Source organism: Rhinatrema bivittatum, chromosome 3, assembly GCF_901001135.1.
Source record: "Rhinatrema bivittatum chromosome 3, aRhiBiv1.1, whole genome shotgun sequence".
Lineage (NCBI taxonomy): Eukaryota > Metazoa > Chordata > Amphibia > Gymnophiona > Rhinatrematidae > Rhinatrema > Rhinatrema bivittatum.
The window spans coordinates 251,465,866-251,474,363 of NC_042617.1; positions in this window are offsets into that span (position 1 = coordinate 251,465,866).

Below are 8,498 nucleotides of genomic sequence, written 5' to 3' on the forward strand. Positions count from 1 at the left end.
CAACTCTCCTGCTGCCCCTGACCCTGCTTTACCTTGCCTCGCACTCTTGCTCGTCATCTGAGTAAGCCAAAGGTTATTGTCCTGCATGAACTTATTCCCCACCATCTTTTCCCTGAACTTTTCATCATAGTTGAGCCAAGCCCAACCTTCATAATCCTTGAAAGCCCCAAAGATGCTGTCTCCGTATGCTAGAAGCGCCCCATGTTGCCCCGGCTGGTAATGTCCCACCACGCTGGCTAATCGCAGGAATCCCCGCATCCAATTGAGGATGTTCTTGGCCACTTTGAGCCCTGTCTCCCTCTCGCTCTTCTTACTTCCCTTTCCTACCCCCTCTCCGACCTTCCAATAATTGGAATATGTTTACGTATTTTCACCTCCTATTTCTACTGCGCAATTTACCGGGTACACCCTCCCACAACTCTGTCAGAGATGCCAGTGCTGGGTGCCCCATATCCTGGCTTGGCCCTAACCAACTATTACTCGTGACTCTTCCCCTGGTTCTGGAGTCCGAGGAAGATGCCGTCGAAGAACTGCTATCCTGAGGAGGAACTCGATGAGTTACCTCTCCGTCTCTTTGAACCCTTCTTCCGTCCCTTATGGGTGAAATTCTCCCCCCACCCCCCTTTACCTTCCTCCATGCTGGGAAGCCTGCTTGGCGCCGCTTCTCCACCTCCTCTGTCCCGAAAGACCACTCGCTGAGTCTCTTGTCCTAGTGCATGCTCCAGCTGTCTCTCTCTTCAGGCCTCCCTCCTTGATGTACCAGGATACTCTGTCTCCTCACCTGCAAGGACAAAAAGACTGGCCGCAGTACCCATCCCATGCTCCCCCTGTGCTTCGCCCAGGATTCCTCTCCCTGCAACTGCCCACTCCCTCCCGTATTCCCCTGGTATGCTCGTCTCCGCTCTATCCCGTGTTACCGCTGACCTCTGCAGGACAGTTGCCGCCTGACTCCCCTCCCATCCCAACGACCAGGCAGGCCATCCCCCGAAACCCTGCGCTCCCGCAGAGCTGGCACAGGAAAACCCAGGCTCAGCACGGCTCGGTCTCCCTCGCGCTCTGTTCCCCAGGATCTCTCCTTGCCGCCGCCCACACTCACCACATGCCATTGTAGCCACTCCTCTGCCAGGATCACTGCCCCCGAGCCCACGTATCCCAACGCTATGAAGGCCTCTGCTCCATTCCCGTCCTGTTTGTCCTCGCCCCGGTCGCTCCTCTTCTCCTCTCGGCATTCCATGCCACACGCTGTCTTCTCTGGGCCCTCGCTGCCCTGCTGGGCTGATCCCCTGCTGCTCCATCCTCTGTCGCCCCTTCCTCACCCGACGGCCTGCGCCCTCCTGGCTGCCTGTGCACCCGGATCCTCGGCCTCACTCACCGCTTCACTGACCCCCGCCATCCTCCTGTGCCCAGCAGTAGCGATGAGGCCTTGCCCTTCGTCTTCAGGCCTCTGAGGCATGTCCAGCTCTTGCCCTGATGCATTTAAAGACAAATCGAGCGGAAGCCCTGCCACTTCGCCGTTGTCTCCCTGCACTGTCTCTCCTCCCTCGCTGGGCCCCACCTCCGGCCCACTTTCATACGACCTGGCCCCTTGCCGATCCTCATGAAGCGCTGCGGGGGGAGCTCGACCCGCCCGCGCTGTTGCCGGCCTGGTAAAACGCGCCGCCACTGCACCTTGGCGTCCGTGGTTTTTTTATGGCAACCACGCTTGGCCCTGACCTACCGCTTCTCCGCATCCTATCACTATTTTCTCCCGCTAATCACACTGAACGCCCCAACAACAACTTGCGCGTTCCATCCCTCAGGGCTGCCCGATGGATCTGGCGGCTGCTTGACCTTGCATCACGGTACCCTAGCCAATGGGAGGACAGCATTCAAACTCGGGCTGCTAACCGCCAGTATCCCTTCCCCCCCCCTGGTTTCTCCTCCTCTTATTTTCCTGCCCTGTTCCTCTCTCTCTCCATTCCCTCTCCCTCCCCCTTTGCTTCTGCTTTAGCTGCTATTCGCGCACTTTTCCCCCATGTTATACTCGCGGGGCAGGATGAACCTGCCCCGCTTGTCTTTTATCAACACAAAATAAGATACAAGCTATTAATCAGCTTGCAATCCTTGTATTATCATATACATTTGGAATAGTAGACTGGTTCTATAAAAATCTTGAAAAACTAGATGTAAAAACAAGAAAGCCTTTTCATGCCCACCAGCTAATCTATAAGAACCAATGTATGCCGAGATTGTTCATCCCTAGAGCTGAGGGTGATATGAGTCTTATATAAATAGATTACATATATACAGCTACCATCATAGGCTTTCAGGCATATTTAATGGCATCTACAGACCCAAATGCTAAAAAAATGCTGAAGTATTCATCATGCACAAAGTAGATTTTATTTGTTTTACTGAGTATTGTATTTGTTTTACATGTTGTATGTGTGTGTGTATTGTTAATGTTTTATAATAATTGTGTGTCAGAATCTTATTATTATGTTTGTGGAATCTGCTCTGAACAATATTAGGAAGGTAGCGGAATACAAAAATGAATAAATAAGTACAAAAGCAAAGCAGCAGCAGCACTGGTCTTCATCCTTAAGCTTCATTCCAGTGAATTGTAGGAATGAATCCCCCAATGCACAAGGAGAAAGGAGCAACAGAATTTGCAAAACAAGAGGAAAAACTCTTTAAAGACTCAGACCAGTAAATAGGGAGAACTAACTGGCAGAAGCACAAATACAGTGGGAAGTATAGAGTCACTTCAACAACCCCAAAATTTGACACAGTAGAAGTTAAGAAGAGGTGAACTAATGCTAGAGATGAGAGATTGATAATTGCAGACTATGGATAAGATGGTTCATAGCCATCAGAGAAAATATGGACCAATGCAGATTCTGTGAAACCGAACTGAAAACGATTACACATTTCCCTGTTGGGTGCAATGTGCTGGTATCAGAAGACCTGTGTGCAGAAAAGCACAACAAGGTGTGAAATGGCTCATCCATTGGAAACTTTCTGAAAACACTATAATTGCTGTACCAGAAAAACACTGGGATCACAGCCCTAACAAAATTGAAGAGAATGAGGTTTTAATCACCTGGGACATTCCCATGCCAGCTGATAAAAAGAATGATGCTAGAAATCCACATGTTGGGATAAAGGAGAAGAGACTCAAGAATGGCAATTCTTATAGAAGTGTCGGTACCCAACGACTATTCTGTGGATCATATCAAGAGAGCAAAGATCTTTAAGAACTAAGACATGCAAGAAAGAAAGACTGTTATTTTGCAAAGATGTGAATTTATTTGCGGTTTACTCACTTTTGTTGGTTTTGTTGGTCAGTCCGGAAAACTGGATGATTTTATTTCCAGTTAGTTCCGCAACTTTTTGTATTGTTAAGATGCTACCGTTGGGGTGTCTGTTTTAAGTTTATGCATCACTTTTTAAAATTAAGTCATTATTGTACATGTATGTTAAGCTGCTACTAATAACAAATTTTATGCTGCTTTTCTAATATGTTGTATCCTATCTTGAATGGATTTCTTATTCGAAAAGGTAGGGCAATAACTCAAAATAATAAATAATTTCTTAGCATCCAGTCAGATGAATCCAGAACAAGTGGATTATGCACTTCTATCAACAGCTGGAGACAGAGAAAACTGACATCACAGTTTATTTACCCCTGCAATGACATCAGCCTGCCAATATTCTCTATCTCCATCAGATGGTGGACGAGCTTCTCCCTATTGGGGATTGCTTTGATCTAAAAAAAGGAGAAATAAGGAAAATAAATTTGCCCCACTCTCCTGTGGTGATACCAAAAGATCCCTCCAGCAGTTGAGAATTCCTGAGGTGATTTCTGTAGTCGCTCAGATGAGTGCCTTGGCTCAGTAGCTGGTTTTTCAGCTACTGAGTGACGGCAAATGCCTTCTCCCTAAACAGCCAGAGACCGTCTCTGTAGTCAGCCAGGTAAGGATGAGCTCAGGTAAGCTTAAAAAAAAAAAAAAAAAAAAAAGAGAAATACAAAGAGAAGGAAAAGGAGGGGTTTTTTTGCTATAGGGCTTCCTCCTTCCCCTGGTCTCCTTGCTCGGCGTGCCGTTTTGACGTTCGTCCCAGTCCGTGGGAGGTCGAGGGATGGGGGCAGCCTGGCAGGTTGAGCAGCCTCTATAGGCTAGGCCCTAATCTTAGGCTTTTCGCTGCGAGCCGCATGGTAGACCTCAATGACGTTTCGCGCACTTTCTTTAGGCTTCCCTCTACAGAATTGTCAGTCCAGTGTGTGCGTCTAGCTATGCATTTAGATAGTGCGTCCAGTTTTTAGACGCTTAGGTCTGGTAGTCTGTGCGTCCAAGTTAAGCGGCGCCTGGAAATGTCCTGATTTTAGCCCTCCAGCTGCAGGATTAGCATCCAATCTTCCCCTGCAGTTATACAATGCAGTGTGTGTTTTGGTAGCTACTCTATGTTCAATATATGCTGCATCCATTTATTTTGCCACTTAAGTATAGACCAGTTCACAATTTTATCAGAGGTTTAAAAGTTTTACAATTAGTAGAAACCTTTTTTGGAGTAAAGAAGTTTGAGAACCAATGGTCATTTTAGGAGGTTACAACGGGGTAGTTTTAGGAGTAACATCAGAAAATATTTCTTCACAGAAAGGGTGGTGGATGCATGGAGCAACCTCTCAGTGTAGTTGAGATAAAAACAATTAACAGTTCAAGTGAGTATAGGACAAGTACAAAAGATCATTAATTGCAGTAAAGCGATAGGAAAGTCAGAGATAACTGGGATTTATGGCACCATAACAGAACGTAAACAGCCAACTAGATGGGTTCTTTTCTGCTATTAGGGGTAGATTTTAAAAGAAGTGTGCGCACGTTCATATTATAAAATCCGGGGGCCGCACACACATGCGGTGCATGCAAAGGGGGCTTATGCAATTTCTGCGCAGCGACACATCCCGGCCTTCCCCAGTACCCTCCCAGTAGGCTCCAATTAAGGAGCAGACTGGGAGGGAACTTGCATACCCCCCTACCTAAGCTCCCTTCCCCTCTCCTCCTCACTCCCTAAATCCTACCTATTCCTTTTGTTTTTTGTTTCAGTACTTACTTCAGGCCCCTGGGCCTGCCCCTTGCAGGAAAGCTGGCACTTGTGCGCGTACCGGCCTTTTCGTGCATGGCCGGGCCTTGTTGAAAATTGGCTCGGCAGGCACAAGGCCCGGCCACTCGCATAAAGGTCAGAATTTATGCACATGGCCAAATAGAATCTAATGCATAGATTTTTATGTGTTTCTAATGCTAAAGAATGGATAAAAGTTCATGTGTGAAAACCCCTTCAGCAAAGATATTAAATAGTATGTCCAAGTGTTCAGAAATTTTATGTTTTCAAGTTAGAAAACCAAGGGGAACACATGATGTGCTGAAGGGGCTGTGGCTGTGGCTTGTGGATGCTTGTGGCTAATGCTCTCAACCACCCAGCATAAAATCCATCATCATCCTAAGCACTGCTAACCTTTTGATACTTCAAATGTGTCTAAAGAAATGTCCTCTAAATCGCTGCCTGCTATGTGGGCAGATAAGGTGGGTGAAGCACAGAAATCAGGATAAAAATAGTTGCGTGGTGGCAGGGTGCAGGCTGAAGAGCAGGCCTCTGATGATGAGAGACCTATGCTCACAACGAGCTCACCATGAACATTAAGAGAGAATTAGCGGTTGTGGTGGAAAAAGTAGCTGAATTAGTGGCACTGGTGCAGGATAACTCGTCATGACTTGAAGCAGTGGAAACCTGGGTAGAGGACCTTGAGCTGTCTTTGATGGAGGCAAGGCACAAAGTTGATTTCCTGGAACGGTGGCTCACAGAGACTACTGATAAAATTGACCTAAAAAAGCGGGGGTGCCACCGTAACATTCGATTAGTGGGCCTCCCGGAAGGAATGGAAGGATTGACTCCTTTGGCCTTCTTTGAGCAGTGGCTGCCAGAGGTACTGGGGTTGTCAGTGACCCAAGGGCCAAATAAAGCTGGAAAGGGCTCACCGGACATTGGTGCCAAGGCCGGGTCTGGGCAGGAGGCCATGCAGCGTTATTATGCAGCTTCCTGTTTTCCCGAATAAGGTTTGTATCATGGATGTGGCAGGTTCAAAGAGGACACCCATCAGGAGTCTTCATTCCGTGGGGAGAGAGAGGATTTACTCTCTGTGCATGGACAGGAATTTGGCCATCTTGGGAAGGGGTGTTCCTGACCATTTTAGAGTTTACCCTACCCACTGGGATCACCACTTTGCCTAATCCAGGAGGGTGGATGGAATCCTTGTTTGTTAAAGATTCCTGCACAAGGTAGTGGATAAAGATTGAAATCAATAGAAGAAAATGTGGTGCTGGGATTCATTTAATTGTGCCCTTCCATCTGTCTATTTATTCAGTAAAATTTTATTTTGGACACTAACCTAGTGCGTTCTGCGTGATTTGTTGGCCCATAGCACCCACACTGAAAAGAATTAACCCCTCTCTCAGGGATATATTAGGGAGGAAGTCAGTCACCCCTGCACTGGGCCCTGAAAGTAAATCTTTCCCCCTACCAAAAGGACTCACCCTGGGGAAAGGGCACAAAGAAGAGCTAGCCAGGGTCCCTGCCCAGAAGAGACAAACTATTTTATGGCCTCTCCTGAGCAGGACAGTACAGTGGGAAGGAGTTACATATAAGTTCCAGGATTATCACCTTAGTTGACAATGGATAGTTGATCAGGCCTTGGTTTTGCCCCATTACTACTGCTGCTGCAGTTCATAATTTAATCATAGAAAAGGATATCTCAAAGGTGAAAACAACTATACTGAATGTAAAGAATGATTCACCCAAGAAGACTGAAGAGATTTTAATCGCTGACAAATGTTTCCTTTAAGCTTGCATGAGAATCATGAAACGCTGAAACAGTGTTGGGCCAATTAGGTATTGAAACAATGAAATGATCTCCTGCCTGAAATAAGTGCTTCTTTGATTAAAAAAAGATAAACTTTTAGTAGCAATTTATGTGTGATTTTATTTGCAATTATAAAAACAAAAAAAATATATCTCGATTTCTGTGGGGCTTTTCGATTCATGACCTATGAAACATAAGATGCTGTCTCGTTTAAGACATTAGACAGTCTGAAGAATAGAGTGTAGTTAGCATTCATTGCAGTGTGAAGGTCATGTTACTTCACTTTACAATCTTCTGATAATTTGATTCGCTCTTCAGTCTTATATAATTTGCTAGCATTCATGTGTTTGTCACGCTGTCAGTCATGCTTAGTCACCCCTAGATTCATCATTCTGCTATATTTATAGTAAAATGATGAAGCGTGAAAAAAAAAAGGGGCAGGAGGGTGATAGTGGGCAGGCCTGCCGCATGGTGGCGGTGCAGCCGCACCACACACTATCGCCCCCATAGTGCCACAGGAAAAAGTGTAGTTATTTCCAGCGGTGCTGCCGGTGGTAATGTGAAAAACGTCGCCCCCAGTGCTGCCAGGAGCTAACGCTGCCCACACTTCTCCCTTCCCCAATTTAGAATAATAATGCCACGATGTGGCCAGTACCGCGAGCAATACCAGCACATCGCAGAATAAAGAATGACCCCTTTTAGTTTGGGCATCTGTTGACTGATTAGTACTGCTTAGGCTCGCCTGATGATTTACCACTCAAAATTGGTACAAGGGGATGGGAATTGGCAGAGAAATTCATTTCAGCATTCACTGTGAGGCTGGATGACAGCACACACTAAAGAGGAATAGCATGCAAACAATCAAAATAAGGTGCATAAAATTACCATAGTGTAACTAAAGGACAACAGAGTGTGCACAGGCAAAATGATATGCACTAAAGTAAACTGATGCATATTAAAGGCCAACAACTCCTATGTGAGTGAACTAGAGAAAGAAAGGGACCTGTGCCGCAGAGGGAGAGAGAGATTGTGTGTGTGTGTGTGTGTGAGAGAGAGGATGTGTGAGACAGGGAGAGAAAAACTGAGTGTGAATGAGAGTATGATGGGTGACAAAGTGACTTTGTAATCATGAGCAAGAGTGTTTCCATGACAGACCGTGAGTGTCCTTGACAGAGAGTGAGTGCATGAGACAGAGACAGGCTCTATTCCACTGCCTTTTTTAAGTCTCCTTTCCTTATCCTTGCCAGACAATGGATTATTATTTATTTGTTTTTATATAGACATTTGATCTGAGATATCACATTGGTTTACATTCAGGTACTGTAGGTATTTCCCTATCCCCAGAGGGCTTACAATCTAAGTTTTCTATCCTGAGGCAATGGAGGGTAAAGTGACTTGCCCAAGGTCACAAGGAGTGACAGTGGGACTCGAACACTGGTCTGGTTCATAGCCCGCTGCTCTAACCACTAGGCTACTCCTCCTCCTGCCAGCAGATGGAGATAAAGGAAAAGCTTCAAGCTGACTTCACTCCCCCTGTAGGGGTCTGATGCTGCCTTCAGCTCTTCAGTATTTCTCTGTCTCCAGCACATGTTGCAGACATGTGGAC